Source organism: Ambystoma mexicanum, chromosome 4p (genome assembly GCF_040938575.1).
Source record: "Ambystoma mexicanum isolate Mex_15411 chromosome 4p, UKY_AmexF1_1, whole genome shotgun sequence".
NCBI lineage: Eukaryota > Metazoa > Chordata > Amphibia > Caudata > Ambystomatidae > Ambystoma > Ambystoma mexicanum.
Genome location: NC_090927.1, coordinates 623,706,317 through 623,726,071, shown reverse-complemented (window position 1 = coordinate 623,726,071; position 19,755 = coordinate 623,706,317).

The window sequence follows — 19,755 nt, the reverse complement described above, 5'->3', positions numbered from 1 at the left end:
TTTCTGGCTGCTCTGAAAATGTCCAGAATGTAGGACTTGGCGAGCTAGTGGAGTGTAAAATTAGGTATTTGGAGAGTAAATTACATGTTGATAATGATTATACTTTTTGTATAAACAACGGCAAACATATTTGCCACATGCCCGTGCAACATGGTGCGAACCCGGCTGTCATTTTATTAAATCCCCAGGATTAGCTTAAGCGGAATATATATAAATATATATATATATATATATATATATATATATATATATATATATATATATATATATATATAATAAATGCTTTTCAAAGGAAAGGCAGCGAGTGGAATGCACTCCAGAGATCCATATATTTTTTTTTTTAAAAAGAAAGGAAAAGTAAATGCCCTTTTCCATACAAGGACAACACTCAAAGCGGTCAGGACACCAGCATATATCTCCAAGAAATAAATGAATCCATCATTCGCCAAAGTTCTTGTGCCATATCCAGCTTTATTGAAGGCATTGCAACCTACGACGCGTTTCACAACGCTCCCGTTGCTTGTTCACATATAAAACATGAGACAACTGCACAATGCTTTTAAATACAGAAGGGCTCGATCTCTATGGTTCTGCCTGACACATTTTGTCCCTTTTCTCTTTCACCTCTTGCAATGCATAGACGCTCTATGTCAAATGCATACAGCCATCTTGGAATGTGTTGAGTCTCACTCTTGATACATTCAAGCTAGTGCTTTAAGTATTTGCTATTCATATTTTAAAGCCATTCAGTGCACAGTGACAGGTTTTTATTTTCATTACAATTTAGGTTATTGCCACTCTAATACTTAGTGATCAGGATCAAAACCTGCTCACTGTGCACTTACACGTTTTTCCCAATAAAAGCCTCAATTTGCAATCTGATACTGGCATCATAAAATGATTTTACACTGCCAACAATGAATTTCCTATTTGTCAAATATATATGTTTGAGGTAACATGGCATTCCAATCCTTTGATCTTTTTCAGGTTCAAGATTATAAAGTGCATGGTGCTGTAAACATGACTCTCAAACAATACACCTTTAAAAACCAAAAGTGCATAGTGCAAAGTGCTTTGTTAATATCTTGAACATTGTTCCTCATACATTATCGATGGATTTTTATCAATGCTTTCTTGGAAATTTTGATTATCCTCTGTGGCAGCAAGGTAAAACGATACTAAAGTGCTCAGTGCTGTGAACATACATTAATACTCACAGCCAGTATTAAATATACAATGTAAAACCAGGATTTGGGAAATATAGACAAGAGCATATAAAAAGGAGAAAGTGGTTTGGATCAGGGCTAAAAGCTGTGCAGTTCTCACTATTACATAAAGAGTCAACACACATATATAGTATAAAAAGTTAAAACAAGCTCAACTATCAAAGACCAGCAAAGGATTTTTCTTATAATACTGACTTCAAAGAATTGTCAAGACTAAGGCAGAAGAGGAAATTTATGTCCCAAGGAATGTATTCAATTCTTCATCCAAGTTATGTCCTCCTTGTTTCTTGGTTTGGAGGTCTAGAATAAATCGTATCTCCATCTGGCGTAATTCCAGCTCACGGTTCCCTCCACGTGGATTGAGCTTGATATGGTGTACTCCAAAGAATCTAAAGCTGTCTAATTTGCTCTGATGTTGGTCTCTAAAATGTACTGCCATAGGGTAGGAAGCATCTACCTTTTTTATGGCACGAATATGCTGCAATATTCACAATTTCGCCTTGCCAATTGTACTTCCCACATACCAAAGATTACATGAACAAAGCAGTACAAATACAACGAATTCAGTATTGCATGTTATTTTAGTTTTCACCTCAACATTATGACCTAATATTGGATGTGCGTAGTTCATTGTATTCAGAGCAAATTGGCATGCTTTGCACTTGGTGCATTTGGAGAAGCCAGTGTTCTTTTTGTTCAGCAACGTGGATGCAGCGTGAGTTTCTGTCTTTGGGGACATGAAGCTGTTGACTGGTGTATCTTTAATCCTTTTCTTTTCCATTCCACAGGATGAATAAGTCATCAATAAACCCTAGCCAGAGGACTACTTGGTTAGTATACTTGGTATTGGCATCGGTCCAGACAACACATTTTCCCCACCATCCCATTGTCAAATTTGCATAAGCCGGTGCAAAACTTGTTCCCATCGCTGTTCCGCGCAGTTGGTTATAGTAAATGTTGTCGAAGAGAAAGACGTTATTGGTTAAGCATAAGTCTATCATCTCCATGAACATTTGTCCATGACTTAAATAGTTTAATGATCTACTGTCAAGGAAGTATTTACATGCTTTTTTTCCGTCCTTATGTTGGATGGAGGTGTAGAGCGATACTACGTCCAATGTTGCAAACATGAAATCTTTTTCGCAGGTGATTCCTTCAATTTTACTGAGAAAGTCTTTAGTATCACGTAAATATGAAGGTAGCGTGAATACCAAAGGCAGTAGTGTTTGATCAACATACTTCGACATATTTTCCAGTGATGCACCATTTAAAGTAACAATAGGTCTTCCCGGAGGACAGGTAGGGTTTTTGTGGATCTTCGGTAGGAAGTGAATTGTGGGTATAATAGGCCTTTTGTTGAAAAGATACTTCGAGTCATCCTCATCAAGAATATTCAATTCCTGCCATTTGGGCAGGAAGCACTCAACTTTCCTTTTTATGGGTTCCAATGGGTTTTCTTCAAGCTTTTCATAGCAGTAGTTGTCACTGAGTTGTCGTTGTGCTTCTTTTGCATAGTCTTCTCTGTTAAGGATTACTATGTTGCTTCCCTTGTCTGAAGCTTTTATGGTCAAGTTCTTGCAGTTCTTTTAGCATTTTTCTTTCCTTAAATGAAAAATTTGGCTTTGTGGTATTTCTAAATGATCGGGCTTTCTTTAGATCCTGGATGACGAGATCCTGGAAGGCTTCAACTGTACCTCCTGGCTGGAACATAGGATTAAATCTAGATTTGGCTTTTAATGTACTCTTGATAGGCCAATCAGTTTCTATGTGCAACATTTCAGGGGTGATCTCAGAGGCCATATCTATTGATTGATTTGTAGATTCTAATTCGGCCAGATCATTTAATATTTCCAAATCCTCGATCGCTACTGCCGTTCGACCTGTTGGACCTGATGAACTTGATTTATATATAATGTGGCAGTTGTTAGTAAATGATGAAGTTTTGCCATGTCGCTACTTTCTGGCTAGAGTTGGCACAAGGAAACAAAGGGGAATTTAAAATGGGAGTTGCAATATTTCTTTTCTATACTCCTGAACCAATCCTTAGATGGGGGATGGGCTGGGGTTGGAGAGAAATGTGAAGGACCAATCAAAGGTGCAGTAATTCTTTCAGGGTGCTGCCCAATATTGAAATATTGATGGTGTAATCCCTGGTATATAAAGTGGATGCACTATAAGAGAAGGGGAGCACTGCTAAAAATTGCCAATGGGAACACTGCTAAAATTACCAAGGGGAAGTGCTGATAAAAATTACCAAAAGAAAGAGCTGTAAAAAGATGACCACGAGGGACGGCTACCCAAAAAGAGATTTGCTGAGTTCCATCTTGGTGGAAATATTGATGGGGAGACTAGAAATACAGAGGCTGTGATTCTTCACTGGAGCCAGAGAGACAGAAGTGCTGTGGGATCCAATTCACTGAAGTGCTGGCTAGATTCCTGTTTTTCCCTGCAAGTGAAGCTGCTCAGTTTTTGAGTGCCAAGCCCAGAGATTTCCAAAAGTAAGTAGATTGTCCCAAAAATGGTTAGAGGGGGAATCTATTTAATGAACCCATTCCTTTTCATTGGTGGGCCCTTTTCCATTAGTGGGCGGGGGAGCAAACTGTGTAGATCCTTAGGCTATTTTACTGAATATTCATTTAATAATTTCCCCTTTAGCAACCCCCCACCTGGGGAATTTTGTTAACATTTTAAATTAGAAAAGCTAATTCCCAGTGTATGCTAAAACCTATAGTCTGTAATGTAATTGGGTACTCCTATTTTTCCTGTTGACACCGAGTTCTTTAAGGAAGAGGTGTCTCCTTCCTTGTCCCTAAACTGCCATCTTCTGCATGGTCCTTTAAGTGAAGGAGGATCTGAAAATCAAAAATGTCGGAATCATCCCCATTTCACTGTCCAACTTCCCCAACAGAGACCTTTAAGTAAGGGGGGGGTCTGAAAAGCAAACTTCTAAACTGTCCCCACTCCCTTGACCTGGCCTTTGAATAGAAGGGTGCTGCATGTAATTGATATTTGGGTTTTTGGGGCTGGGAGGAGAAGGGCTTGCAAAAGTGAAACCTCATGTATCCTACACTGTAAAGCAAACCGCCTTTTTTTTAAGCATACATGACAATCAAAATTGCAAAGCACTGCATACGTAATTTGGTTTTGTTCATTGACCAATATTGATTATTACATGAATTAAAAACTGTACAAACTAAAGTATTGTGTTTTGTGTGTTCCAAACCAACTTGTGATTTATTTATGCAAAAAGATTTTTAATTGTGAATGACAGAGCAGGTGGCGTGTGTAGTTTTAGTGCAATCTCCATTACCTATAATTCCAATAAATATAAATATATTTTCTGAATACTGGCCTGGTTCTTGGCTCATTGGTGGCAACGGAACAGGGATCCAAGGGGCAAGATATGAGTCTGAAATAGGGCTGAACAAAGAATCCATTAAACAGTTTGTTGTGTGATACCATGATTCGGGAGTGAAAGAACTCCACTTGTTGAGGGTGGCCTCTCAGTAAACCGTTACACATCAAATAAGAACTTCAGGCCCTGAGGCTCATTGCATTGCAGAACAGATACATCCTCAACCTCCTAACAGCTATGAAGGGGTGTGTGTGCCAGAAAATGGGGAGCACATACTGTACATTTGGGCGTCCTAATGATTCGTAGAATGGAACTCTAACTCAGTCAATTGTTGCTTTTCACAAGCTTAGGGTGGATATGGAGAATAAAGCAAGAATCCCAAATGACCCTTGGTTGGACTGTCATTTTTTCTTGGGTACCATCTTGGATTAGCATAGCTATCAAAATCTTGATGCCAATTTTGGTCTTTTTCCCTGTTATCTTTTGCTCTTGTTAAATGTACCTATAATGCTGTTCTGCCCAGCTATTGAAAGCAACTGCCATGATGACTGTGACCCTGTCCAAATCTAGAACCACTACCCTTTCATGTCACATGGCAACCCAGACTGAAGTTGTCTTGTGTCCTCCACCAAATTGGAATGATTGTGTGGAGCAGCGGGTATATTGCGGACATGGTGGGGGGACGAGTTAAGGTTTGTTCAGCCATGGAGCTTATCCATATTGGGACCGATGTGAGAAATGAGTGTAGGGTTTTTCCCCTGAGAAGATGGTTTTAAAGACAAATAAATTGGTTTATTAGTTAAAGTATTAACTAAAGGGGAAGGTTTCTGGTGGTCAGTAAAGGTCCCAATGAAAAAGAGGGGTTCACGTTGCATGTGCCATATTGGTGACTGGGGGAAGGGCGATGTTGATGCAATATTGCAATTTTATATGTATCTAGCATAGTTAATGAGAATGGGATATGGGTTACTTTTAGTGTTACTTTGTGTATAAATTGATACACATGCGAGAAAGGACATTTTCAATGGGGAAATCACCTGAGAGAGGGCGCTGTAGTTTTAAACAGACATACACTGACATACATACTTGGGGGTCCTAAGGGACATATGTTTGGGACAGTTGGAGTACATGATGAATATGAATTTGTATGCTGCAATATCCTCTCATAAGTTAGGAATTGTGCAGCGCCCAGGAGCCTGAGCAGATGGGATGACCTCTGTGTGACTGGGAACATTGGTTTAGCAAGGTTGAAGTTTTGATGAATGCCAACAAGCAGCTGTAACAATATCAAACGGTCCGTTACAGGCAGGCTTTGGGTTTGGACGACTTGGCATTATTGCAGAGAGGAGATGTAATCTTTTTAAGTACATGGGAACCTGTTATCCATTGTCCAGAGAAGTCTGGCCATCTGTTTGTGACCAAGTAATAAACTGGGTGTAAGGTCCACTCAAAGACAGAGTTGACAAATGCTTTATGTGTTTTGGTCAAGTTTTCACAGGGAGCACCAGAGGCCATGTGTGTTGAATTGGTGGTCTTTCAGATTAGAGTGAAACAAGGTTGCCAGCAAGTAAAGCGGGTAAGATATTTATCGCCAGTTCAAAGGGAACCTGTTTATTTCTCACCCTCTGCATATCCGTTAAAGTGTCTTTGCAAACCATGTGCATCACGGCCAGGGTTAGAAGGTCCCAGGCCAGCTGGAACTTGTAATGAATTATGTTTTTGTTTAAATGTGTAACTATGTGATGCTGTCATGACTTACCAAGGACACAAAAGAGGTGTGCTGTAAATATGAGCTGATGCAAAGAAAAGTTGAAAGGGGATGGTAGTTACATTAATGTGTCCAATGAGAACTTGGACATTAAAGGAGATTACATCTCTTTGTTTAGGTTTAACCAATCATGTGTGGGGGATGATTTGTAATTAAATATGGGGTAGTGTTTTAACTGTTACAAAATGTATATGATGTGTACACTTGTGTTGTTCTGGGAGACTCAGGATAGTTTGACTCTACGGTGTCATCTAGATCCTCCTGGTCATTTGTACAATAAATTTGCTTTATGTACAAATGTGCATTAGCTTCTTAAGAGGTGGGTCTACTCTGGCTTAAGGTGATTGGAGGTTTGCCCCCACACCTACCCACTGCTTTCACGAGGATACACTGATACCAATGGATTCCAGCTTGCAGAACTCCCAATCACTTCTGCATCAGGTACTTACACATGTCAAGCCCAATTCCAACCTGCGGAATTACCACCGTAAATGAATGTCAGAATAGATTTTGGCCATAATTTACAGAATAACTGTGACTGCTGATACATTAGGTGCTAATTCCTCCAGCAGAATTACAGCCGGCAGAATTACCACTGACAGAAAGCTCAGCGGCAGCCATCCACTCTGAATACCCAATTTCCCGGTGCCATCTGGACCCAGAAGGTAGACAAAACATGTCACAGGACAAAGGGAAAGGGAAGACACCCGATATGTGGCTCAGAAAGCAGGAATCAGCCAGCAGATTTGCAGGCCCTCATTGATGAGGTAGTCTCCCATGCCAAAGAGATTTATGGCTCTAGGCACAGAAAAGGCCAAGTGCCAAAGTGAACACACAGCACACCGCATGTACTGGCCACATCTCCAGCCCAACAGGCGAGTAGCCTATGCCCATGCAGTATACATCCTCAGCAGACACTTCCCGCACCTTGTATTAGCCATATGCATTGGCCTGCAATCGACCCTGCCTATCAGACCAGATATGTATATGATGACCTACCACCATGTAGCACAAGTGACTTGCAAGCCCAATGGCAAGTATGCATGATGTCTTACAGCATGTGATTGTCCACCCAACAGATTCAAAGTCGACTCAGGAGGAGGATGCAGGCCAATCTACCTCCCATGGCAGGGCCACCAATGGGATGACAACAACCTCTGACCCTGCACCGCTGAGCACTGGGAAAATCAGGAGAAAGGGTAGGAGCGAGGCGCCAGGGCCACCAGCGCCATGCCATCTGCAAGAAGTGGAGACACTGCCACAGTCCAACCAGTGAGCCAAGTGGCCCACAAAGCAGCATAGCACATGCCACTGCCAACACTGCCCCTGATGCAGCACTATCCATGCAGCTACAGGTGCTGCACCCCCGGCAGCTGCAACCATTACTCCACAGCTGGCCCCTGTGGTTGTGTCAGGAGAGCTACATGCTGCCACTTGCACAAATCAAGCTGCACCTGCACTCACCCATCTGGACCATGACACCCTCTCGCCAGCTGAGAAAGATGACAAGGCACATGTCCAGCATGACCTGCAAACAGAGGGTGACACTGATGCAAGTGGAGGTCACAGGGGTTCCGGTAACCCTGCTTCAGTGCCAGCCCTCCCCATAGCCCACAACTAACTGCAAAGAAGTCTCTCAATGCAATATGGAGGTGGCTGAACACGATGGAGCAGTGACAGGTCAACATGGAGACACTTGCAGATACCCGCATGGCAAACCTGCAAGAAATCCATGACTCTGTTGAGGGCTCTTCACAGGGGATTGCAAGGTCCTTGGACTGCCAGCAGTGACAATCATCAGTGTCAACTGCCACCCTGACTGTGGTGGGACAAAGGATGAGAAAGGTCAAGGAGGGCATATCAGCATTCGCTGAATCAATGCAGGCTAGAATGCACCTGACCCTCCAGCACATCGGAGGGCCATAGTCTGACCTCTCCACCTCAGTGAACCCCACAGATTGATCTGAAGCTGGCAGCCCACGTGCTGCTCCATGAGGAATGTGCCCACCCACAGCCAGAAGTGTCTAGCAGGGGCAAGAGGCCAAGGAAATGAGTGACACACTGCATTGCACTTTTTTCCCCAGGCACGGGAGAGGTTAGTGCGTATGGGTGTTGGGGATGGGGGAGGTTGGTGGGTATGGGTATTAGAGATGGGAGAGGTGGGCTGGAATGGGTGTTGGGGATGGATGTTTTGACACTGCATGAATAAATACATGTTTACCTGAAGCAATGCTAGGACAATCTTTTTTGTGTGAAAGTAATGTATTCAAGACATTGCTATGTACAAAGGTGAACAGCAGCAGCTGATTATCGATGTGTTCAGAAATAAATGTCAATTCATTCTTGCTGCACGAGAAAACCATCCCTTCCCTCCTCCTGCTCACTGTGTGGCAGCACTGCACATGCTGGTGTTGAGTAGTTGTCTTCTGTTGTCATACTACTGCATTGTCCTGCATGTCCTAGTCCTATGGGTTGGTGGCTGTCATGTCTGGGTGAGAGGCAGGGCCCTGCATGTACAGGGCCTTGACGGGGCATACTTTAATCAGTTGTGGTAATGTCACCCTCCCATTATATGGCATTTCACTAGTGCTGTAAGATCAGTTTGAGTGATTGCACTTATACACATCCAGTATCCATGTTTGTTGGCCTCTGTGGCTCTGCATATATGCAGGCAGTGTGCTGTTCCACAGGGCCATAGCATCGTGTGTGGAAAAAATATTTGCCACATGCCTGTGCAACATGGTGCGAACCTGGCTGTCATTTTATTAAATCCCAAGGATTAGCTTAAGCGGAATATATATATATATATATATATATATATATATATATATATATATATATATATATATATATACTACAAAAAAGACCTGTACACTTCACTAAAAAAAAACGTTCCTCCTCCCCTTTATGCTTCAAATTAAAACTGAAGTAAAATCCCTGACATTCACCAGTTATGGTAACCTGAGCCCCCAACCCTGCCACCGCCCCTGTGCACTGCTAACACTAACACCCAGACCATGAAAGATGTCATCTCAAATGTCAATGATGACATCAATGATGACATCACTTGTTTAGCCCCTTGCTTTTCCTTCCCTGCCATACATATATATGTGCATTCGGTAAAAAGAATTCCCTAAACGAATGTTATACTTCACAGTGCAACCAAACACCACTACACATTCCCCCATAATAATAAGCTACGCAACCATAACTCGCACCATCTGGTGCTTTGAAAAATGTAGGCTAGGTGGTTTCATTCACTGACCAGCACAATATGAAAATTGAAAAGGTGCTGCATACCAAAACGTTCCCCTTGTCGTGTGTTATTAAAGTACTTTCTTTAGGGTCTGGTGTCAGGTCATGATGCACATGCATGGGGCAATGGCAGGCCTCAAACACACAATTCATTTGTATACAGGAAGATAAACTGTGGGATGCTGCTAGTTCTTTCTTCCCTACTTCAGTTTCCCTGTATGTGCCGCTCATTTAGATGCATTGGGTCGGCATATGTATTGTTTGTTTCAGCACAAGTGTGTATTAAGTGTACATTTGTGAGCTACTTATGACATGTGTAACATTACACAAGCACCCCTGACATCTTGCTACCAACATAATAGAAAGAACCCCTTTTAGGCAGGGACTTTTTAGGGATATTATATTCACATGTGATGTCATCAGTGATGTCTTGAATGATATTTGTGATGTCATCTTTGATGTCCTGGGTGTTAGTCTTAGCAATGCAGGTAGATGGTGCGAGTTATGGTTGCATAGCTTATTGTAATGGTGGAATCTGCAGTGGTGTTTGGTTGCACTGTGAAGTATAACATTCTTTTAGGTATTTTTTTTTTTTACGGAATGCACATATATATGTATGGCAGTGAAGGAAAAGAAAGGGGCTAAACAAGTGAAGTCATCATTGATGTCATCATTGACATTTGAGATGACATCTTTCATGGTCTGGATGTTAGTGATAGCAGTGCACAGGGGCGGTGGCAGGGTTGGGGGCTCAGGTTACCATAACTGCTGAATTTCAGGGTTTTTTTTTAAGCATAAAGGGGAGGAGGAAAGTTTTTTTTAGTGAAGTGTCCAGGTTTTTGTTAGGGCAACTTAACCATAACGTCCCCTCAACAAAGATTTTTTTGTAGTGAGTTTCACTGGTTTATGGGAGGCCAACTTAACCGTAATATCCCTGTAACAAAGGTTTTTTTTTGTAGGGAATTGAGTAGGTTTTTGGAAGGTGGAACTTAAGCATGAAATAGTGGCAACGAAGTCGTTGAGCAGAATATAGATTGTAATCATGTGATTTTGAGAGATATGTAGTGTAATCTACGTACTTGACATACATTTAACATAGAACATACAGAACCTCCTCCCTATTGATATTGGAAAGGGACGGACTGAGCGCCTGTTCGCGCACGGGGTTGGGCAGGATCAACATTAGCCAAAGATGCAGGGGTATCTGAAAATGTACTATTATCTTACACAAAAAATGTGCAACGTAGAAGAATGACATATTGATATTTTAAGTAGTAATAAGTAAATATGGAAACCTGAAGCTGGGAAAAGAAAACAACACATTTTATAACCATGTAGAATAAAGTGGAGGGTGCCATAAAAAAGAAAGGATGCCTCCAGCGTAATCACTTCACAGTAACTCGGCAGCCTTGAACGACAGTGGAAGGACGCAGTACGACAAAGGGACATTACAGCAAAAGAGTGAGTGTAGGTCATTTTTTTATATGGGTGATGTTTTTTTTGTGGTATCTGGTGCAGAAATAATAATTTCTTTCTGTTGTTTTGACTCAGAAATGGCTAGTACTTTGGAGTGGCTGGAGGAGCATTTTCCGCATGGGGAAATGTCTGAAGACAGCGACAATAATGGTACACATTGCTCTGCATATACAAAATGGTGACCAGTATTTTAGAAGCATTCAAAATATGTATTTTTTTTTTAACAGACCAGGAAAGAAAAGAAGAAAGGGCAACAAACGAGACAGAAGAAGACAGGCTAAAAAGGATAGAGCAGAAAATGGACATATTAAACAAACATTTTAAAAGTTTACGGGAGTTTGTGGAGGACTGTGTGAAAGGAAAAGTTTGTTATCATTGCCCCACCTGCACCTGCCCCGCTTCTCCATTCCCTAGTGAACCATCCCCAAACCGTGAACAGGAAAATAGACGTTTTGACGAAACATCCATCCCTTCTTCCCCTCACAAATCTTCTCCTCATAACCAGCCCGTGTTGAATCCTAATTCCCCCATATTTGTTTCAGTGTCCGCTTCCCCCGCTATTTCTTTAGAATGATGTGTGTGTGTGTGTGTTTGAAATGTTTTTGTACAGTAGTTGTAGAGAAAGAGTTTGTGTGTAGAATTTATTTTAAAAAAGACGTAAAATGTTCGCGAACAGCGCGCCTGTTCGACCTATCCACAGCAATGGAATGTGGGTGCTGTCTAATGTCAAGTAAGACGGATGTGATGTGTGACTGCACCATCTTTTGAAAATGTGCGTACATAAACAGAAAGGGGTGTCCGAAGGATAGACTACCTCGGCGTACCGCTTGGAAACGAGATAATACATGTTCGTAGAACACACAAGATGTCCGGAATAGGGGTAAATGAGTAAAAAGTGAGTGTGTGAAGGACAGTATAGCGGTCCGTATTGGGCGCAGTCAAAATGGTGCCATCCGTAGACAGACACGGTGGCCGGCAAGTTCGTAGGCAAACAAAATGGAGTTGTCCTAAGGACACTGGAACTGTCCGTACAGTGAACATAGCATGCGTGCACATGCGCAGTACAAACGTAAGTATTGCGAACATCGTGCCAGTTCCTAACTGTCCATTTCACTTGTGTCGCACTTTGAAGTAGTTTGAGAACCCGAACACTGTCCGTAGGACACTGTGAGCATGCGCATGTTTGATTCTTTGCATTTGCTGTCCAGGGGACTTTCATTACTGGGGAGGATGTGTTGAGGACGTCATCACGCTAGCGTGGGGACTAGTTTCCGCGGTTGGTGTGCTTCCGCAACAATGAAAATGAACTTGTAGACACAAGGCAAAGTATTGTAGAGTGTAAAAATGTCATTTCACACATCCCAAACAATAGGCCACCTCAGGAGTTGCTGTGTAAAATGTGTGTACCGCTTTGTAGGGATGAAGATGGTCACGAGGCACACCCCTGCACCTCTACAAAAGGCCACACCCCTGAGCGCATCTTCATTGCCCTTCTAGCTATAGCAGATTGAGCTGTGTTGCCTTTACTGCTGTAGTGACCAAAAGGAAACTAATCGGTATGGCTTCCATTGCTGCTGTTGGGTTATTAGCCTCTGCAACACCCCCAAACCCGCCACCACCACCACCCTACCAAGGGCCTGCAGAGAGATATATGGGTGAGGTTGTAGAGATTGAGGAAGAAGAGGAGGAAGAGAATGAAGTGGAGGAACTCCGCACTAGGAGCACTCGGCGGGAGTCGTGGGTGTGGCGGTTGTTTTCCGTTTATGGGAACGTACCAAAAGCACGTGCAAACCTGGTGAAGTGTAACCAGTGCGATGTGGTGTTGAGTCACGGTAGATTTGGAGCGTACAGTTTTGGTATGACAACCATAAAGCGACACCTCACTTTGTTCCACACTGCAGACATTCGCAAGGTGGTGCCATGTGAAGAGCGTAGTCGTTTGAGTTCCTCCACAGCATCCTCGGTATCCGATCCTCCCACCACAAGAGACACTCCTTTGGGGGAGCGCTTCCCTCCAGCTGCTTCACAAGCCATTCACAATGCTGTGGACCCTTACCTTTCCAAGGTGACAGTAGTGTGCACGTATTGTGACGCAGTACACTGCAGGGGGGAGAGTTTTCGAAGTGCTTTTGAGGTTGCAGTCACCGAGCACCAGAAGATCTGCTCCTTACCTAAATAAAGCTCACCCTTAATATTTGTCTGTTCAGTTGCCCTTTCTTATCCCTGTGGCTGGTTTCCGTTCCTTACCCTCCTTTCGCCTCTTCTCCTAGTTTGTCGAGTGCTGTTAATCAATGAACGTAAAAACAACAAAAATTACAGGAAAGGCTCTTTTCAGAGCCGCCTTTCTCAGTATAACAATAGAACTATGAAGCGACGGCCGTAGACCCCTGCAGAGTTCAGCAAAAGTTTACGGACAGTCGTAGAGGGAAAAAGGGGGGTGCAAGTGGAGCAAACGCAATAAAGTGTACGTTGGGAGTAAGTGGCGGCTCGGAAAAGAGCCTTTTGGTGGTGTGTTGTGTGGGTCAAAAACAGTGGATTGGGGAAAACGGATTGTCAGATAGGTTAGTGTGATTGCAAAAGAGGGCGCAATGCATTTTGTAAATTGTGAAGAAACATCTGATTGCCAGCATATGTGAGGTGGACTCCATCTGTGCAGAAAATGAAACTGCTACGAAACAAAATGTTTTCATTGTGGAAAGAGGACATGACACATCTCTTAAAAAGGCACACACAGCCTTATTCACATTGCATCTCGCTTTGTCCATTTGTGGACCAAATACAGAAGAACGCAACCATATTTGTCTTTGGGCAATACAGGAAAAAGTATTTGACAATTTGGAAACATGTCCATGAGCTTCGCGAGTCCTTCCTCCATGGCAAATTGCAAAGAAATTCAAGATACATTGCCTAAACTGTTTCCTCCACAATGAATGATCAGTATATCTGGAGGACGCTCTGTCTGTAAAGTAACACAAAGAGGTACCAAGTCCAGCCATCTCATGCCACGCACGCCATGCCAGTACACTTCCGCATGTGGAAATCCGAGATTTGTAGATAAACTGCAGCTTTCTGCATGCACCTTCAACCAATGTATCCATGTGTCTCCCACAATCCAGATAATCTGTTTTCGATCATGGAAAGCCATGGCTGTGTGGTGTCCTGTAAGGGAGAAGACGGTCTTACTAAAGTACGTCGGTCAGAACACACCTACTGAACTTTATGGACCAATCCCTAGCTTGGCTCATTCTCATTTACATGCGGCTGCACCCTTGAATCCCCAGTGGTGATATGTGCTGGCTGCTAACTATCGCCATGTTTGCGGACATGTACAGGATCAGAGCGTGACGACGGTACATTAAAGTACTATTCCCCTTTTTCCCCTTTAAGGTAGGCTCTGAAAAGAGACGTTTTTAAAATAAAATTTGGCCAGATATCGTACAGACATCTGGTATTTTATGTATTTTTTGTATTTTTTGTCCTTCCTTTACTCTTGCAAACATTACAGAACCTTCTCTAAAGCAATGTGTTGTGTATAAAGGAGGGTAAGTCCCAATTTTTTGGTGAAGGGGGATTGAGCTGAAAACGGGACTTGGTTCTTACAGAGGGAACAAAGGAACACAAGCTCAATTACCCCTCTTTTTGTCCGCCTCACAGCAGGGCAGGGACAGAGGGATTTTTGGATAGATATATTTCTTGTCTATCTGAGAGTCGCATAAAAATATTTCATTATTCAGAGGGTAGTCACAGTAAAAAACATATTTTAATAGTATAATTTATACACTTTTGTAGGTGGTTGGTGCTTTCCACCAGGCACCTCCAGACTTAGAAAACAATACATACAACTAAAAAGTCCAAACTAACACATACATATTCTGCTTGTGGTGTCTAGGTTAGTAGAGTGACAATTCTAATGATGCACTTTGTCAATTTTAATTTGTTGACTTTCGAAAAATGGGGAAACTAAGACATTCAATGTACAGCATGCAATTTTAAACGCTGTAAAAAAACACAGTTGTTTCAGTGTTAGGATGTCTACATATGTTTCGGCACATAATATGCATCAACACCATCCCTGGTGTTCTGCTATTTTAGTTGTGGCCCTCTTCAGGACAGAATGTTGTTTTTCGGAATGACAAAAGTTCAGAAAAACCCCAGGTGTTCACGTTGTTTTTCAGTGCTGTAAAGGGTGGATAGGCCAATTCCTAAGAGTACGCCGTAATTGTACGAATCTAGAAGACTATAGGATACATGGCAAACAACTGAAAAAACGTCTGGAACAAAGAGGATATCCGAAAAAGTATATAAACGTGGCCTATAAAAGTGCGAAAAATAAAAATCGAGAAACATGCTTAAACCCGCCCAAAAAAACAACTGTGGAAAAAATGACATGCATTACAACTTTCACCCCGATTAGCCACAAGCTACGCAAACTAGTCTTAAAGAACTGGCATATCATAAAAACGGAGGATTTCAATCCTGCACCTCCTAGATTTGCGTTTAAAAGACAGAAGAACCTAAAAGACAGTTTGGTCCACACATATCCTCAATCAAAAAAAAACAGACTTACAGAACACCCTCTGGGACCTTCCACCGGTAACAGGACATTTTAAATGTGGCATGTGTTCGGTTTGCCCACTCACGAAAAACATGAAAAACATAAAATTGAAAGAAAGAGACTGGCAACTCAGATCGTTCACAAACTGCAATTCGCAATGGGTAGTATATGCGATCCAATGCCCATGCCAACTCCTGTATATCGGGAAAACAAAAAGACACATCAAAATACGCATAGGAGAACATCGGACCAACATCAGAAATCAGACACCTAATAAACCTCTTGTAGCCCACTATCTCCAACTAAAACATAAACCATGTGAAATCTTTTGGTTTATCATCCAAACAGTTCAAATTTCAAACAGAGGCGGAGACCGTGATTTGGCTCTGCGCAAATGCGAACAAAAATGGATTTTCGACCTGGATACAGTAAAAAATGGTCTTAACTCATCAGTAGAGTGGGGAATTTTCTTCTGAAGAGAATATCTCGAGCCTATATGACCCTGGAGCCCAGACTTCGTTTCTACCATAACAAATACACGGGCTATACTGTATATAAACAATGAAAACACTGCCAAGGCGTGTCCATGTACCACCATATTTATTTTAATGAACAAAACATAATTACGTTATGTGGAGACCTACAAAAAAGAAAGGATCGACCATTTAGTTTATACACTTCAAGATGGCCGCATGCGCCGCCAAGAAATGAACGGGTTTTTCGAAAGACGTACTTGGCAGTCACATGATATGCAACTACGGAAGCAAGACGGAAGTAACATATTTCATCACTTGAAACACCAAACTCAAACAAGTTGGTACCTTTGCGTCGAAACTGAGAGGAGCTGCACTACGATACGTAAAGATCGTTTCATCGAATCAAATAGAAGGTAAACAAAACCTAAACGCTAATGTTTCAAAAAACAACTACGAAATCACGCTAGCGAAAGAGAAAAAAAGTATATTACGGCTCATGTGGAGATTTGGCCTCCTAAACGCAGGTTTTATTCCATCTGCCCCCACAGGTTCTGTTAAACAAGAAAAGAAGGTACCCCTGGGAACCCACATGCAGGGGACATGCATCTCTGCAAAAACAACTAGCGCCATATTAAATTATATCCTCTGACGAAACTCTCAGGTCAGTAAACAATGAAGACAACGTCTATGTTTGAAATACCAACATGCATAAACGCAACAAACGGTTTGTTTCAAATTTCAATTGTGTCCGTAGGCTCGAAAGTCTGAATTACTTCGACGTAAGGACCAACCACTAAGCCCAAATAAGATATAGGCAACCAACTGTATGATGACATCTAGGGCATGATAGCGAATTCGACGCTTGCCCAGAACAAAAATAATAATCTTAAGTCCGACCACAAAAGCATACAAAGGTCAGTGAGAAGTGGGAATGTGGAGAAGATTGTATCCATGTCGCATAAATTTCTATCAGAAGAGTTTTTAATGCAAGTTGAGTCCTAGACACACCACTAACACAAATTCCATATTTTCCACCCTTTACAGCACTGAAAAACAACGTGAACACCTGGGGTTTTTCTGAACTTTTGTCATTCCGAAAAACAACATTCTGTCCTGAAGAGGGCCACAACTAAAATAGCAGAACACCAGGGATGGTGTTGATGCATATTATGTGCCGAAACATATGTAGACATCCTAACACTGAAACAACTGTGTTTTTTTACAGCGTTTAAAATTGCATGCTGTACATTGAATGTCTTAGTTTCCCCATTTTTCGAAAGTCAACAAATTAAAATTGACAAAGTGCATCATTAGAATTGTCACTCTACTAACCTAGACACCACAAGCAGAATATGTATGTGTTAGTTTGGACTTTTTAGTTGTATGTATTGTTTTCTAAGTCTGGAGGTGCCTGGTGGAAAGCACCAACCACCTACAAAAGTGTATAAATTATACTATTAAAATATGTTTTTTACTGTGACTACCCTCTGAATAATGAAATATTTTTATGCGACTCTCAGATAGACAAGAAATATATCTATCCAAAAATCCCTCTGTCCCTGCCCTGCTGTGAGGCGGACAAAAAGAGGGGTAATTGAGCTTGTGTTACTTTGTTCCCCCTTCTCTAAAGCAAGCCTTATGTTCCAAAAGAACATTGCATTTCCCAAAGAAGATAGAGCAACACCATCTCCTTCAAAGTAATGCACAATTTCTTGGAGCAATGTTATCGTGGCTACAAAAAAACATACCAACTCATAGCATGAATGCACGCATGCCGCAATTGATGATACACCTCCCGATGCTTTGATCTGGACAGAAAACAGAAGTGTTGTTCCATTGTACTCTCGGGAGTAAAGCAGAAAAAATTACTTTCGATGTTGGGAAGATGGTCATGAGTGCTTCAACCAACTGTGCTAAATCTGCCAACAAAGTACGTGAAGTCAGGTATCCCAAGTGTCAAGGACCATAGTGCAAAATTACCACATGAGGAGTGGTTATTGTACAATGTCTCTGCAAACTTGCTGCAGCATTGGCATCAGTGTCAGCCCTCCACACCACCTCCACTCCTCGCACATCGAAATGGTGTGCCACATGCCTACTCTCGGCATAGTGTTGTAAGCCTTGCACAAAAAGGTCTCCAAGCAGTAAAACCCTGACCCTCTCCACCTCTGCCATTTTCAGTGTGCGCACCGTCTTTTGACACAAAAGAGTAATGTCAGTCGTCTTTCCATGCAGGATTTGCTGTCCCTACCAGCAGACAAGCGTTGCCTACATGCGGCACGTAACTCTTACCCAGTCCTTCCACCCTTTCTACAGAGGTACCAAAGCGAGTCCCTCATTGGACACAACTAAGCGGGCGCACAATCATCCACCAATCACATAGAACATCGCTAATTTTAACTCCGTCATCAACATTGCACACTTCAAAATGACTGTCGATGATTCTTAATGGAAATCGCATAGCATTGCAAAGCACCTACTTCACAAGTTACTGTGCAAGGATTGCGAATTTCTACATACAGCTCCATATATGTCCACATGCATCAGTATAGAGTACAGGTATGTATATTTTATTCAGAGTACATGTGGAAGCCTTATGATTTAAAATAGGCAAAATAATGCTGGTAAATGTCCATAGGGAACACATAACAACGCTCCTCCTTTTAAAGTTCAAGATTGACGATTTGTCATTAACAAATTGCACGACTGCTTACTGTCTTCCGCATAACCTGTACATACGTTGCAAGCATGCCTATTTAGGCATAGCTCTCAACCATTTCTGTCTTAAAGGTGAGTGAAATCACCCGATTTTGTTTTTGGTGGGTGAGACGCCCATTGGAAGGAATGGGCATGCAGGAGGCTTGGCGGGTGAGTCTGCCCTTTACAAGGCGGGTGACACCCGCCAAAGGCATGTCAGTTGAGAACTATGATTTAGGGCAGACCTCAATTTTGTATGTGAAAATGTCGGAGTTCTGTACCCTGTACTGCCTCAGTAATGCTACTTGCAATGTGATCGTATGAGAATAGTAAGCGCTCCCAATTGTAGTGCTGACATGTCCTTCGGAGGGTCTCCGGATTTTTCGACATTGTGCTTTTCATTAAGTACAAAATGTTTCCCCATCTAGTACTTTGCCCTATCGCTTACAAACCTCTCTCCTATGCATACTACACTTTGTAAAGAACAAGGCATTTGCAAACCCTTAAAAAAATGTAGTTATTTTGAAGGACTTTCAAGTACTATATTGAAAGTAGTATGCAAAGACTCCACAGAGTGAAGTGAAACGTGCACGTGGACTGGGTTGAAATACGAAAGTTCAATCCTCTGACGAAAGAAGTACAAGTAATGTCTGCAGAATCATGATTGCTGCAAACACACAAAGTAATTGATATCGTTTTTTTAACTCACAGTGAAGACTACTCTCCTGAGAATCAACAGCATCTACACTGCAGACGACATATCCGAAGAAACCTGGTCATCTTGCACAAAAAAGTAAGTACAGTACAACCTTCATATTGTAACTACTCCTTAAAGAGGCTGCGTGGGTTATTTGTTTATTTTGGGCACCAAAGCAAGCATTCATTTGTAAACCATTCTACCTACAAATATCCATTTATTGAACAAAGAATAACAGGCAGAATGGCTG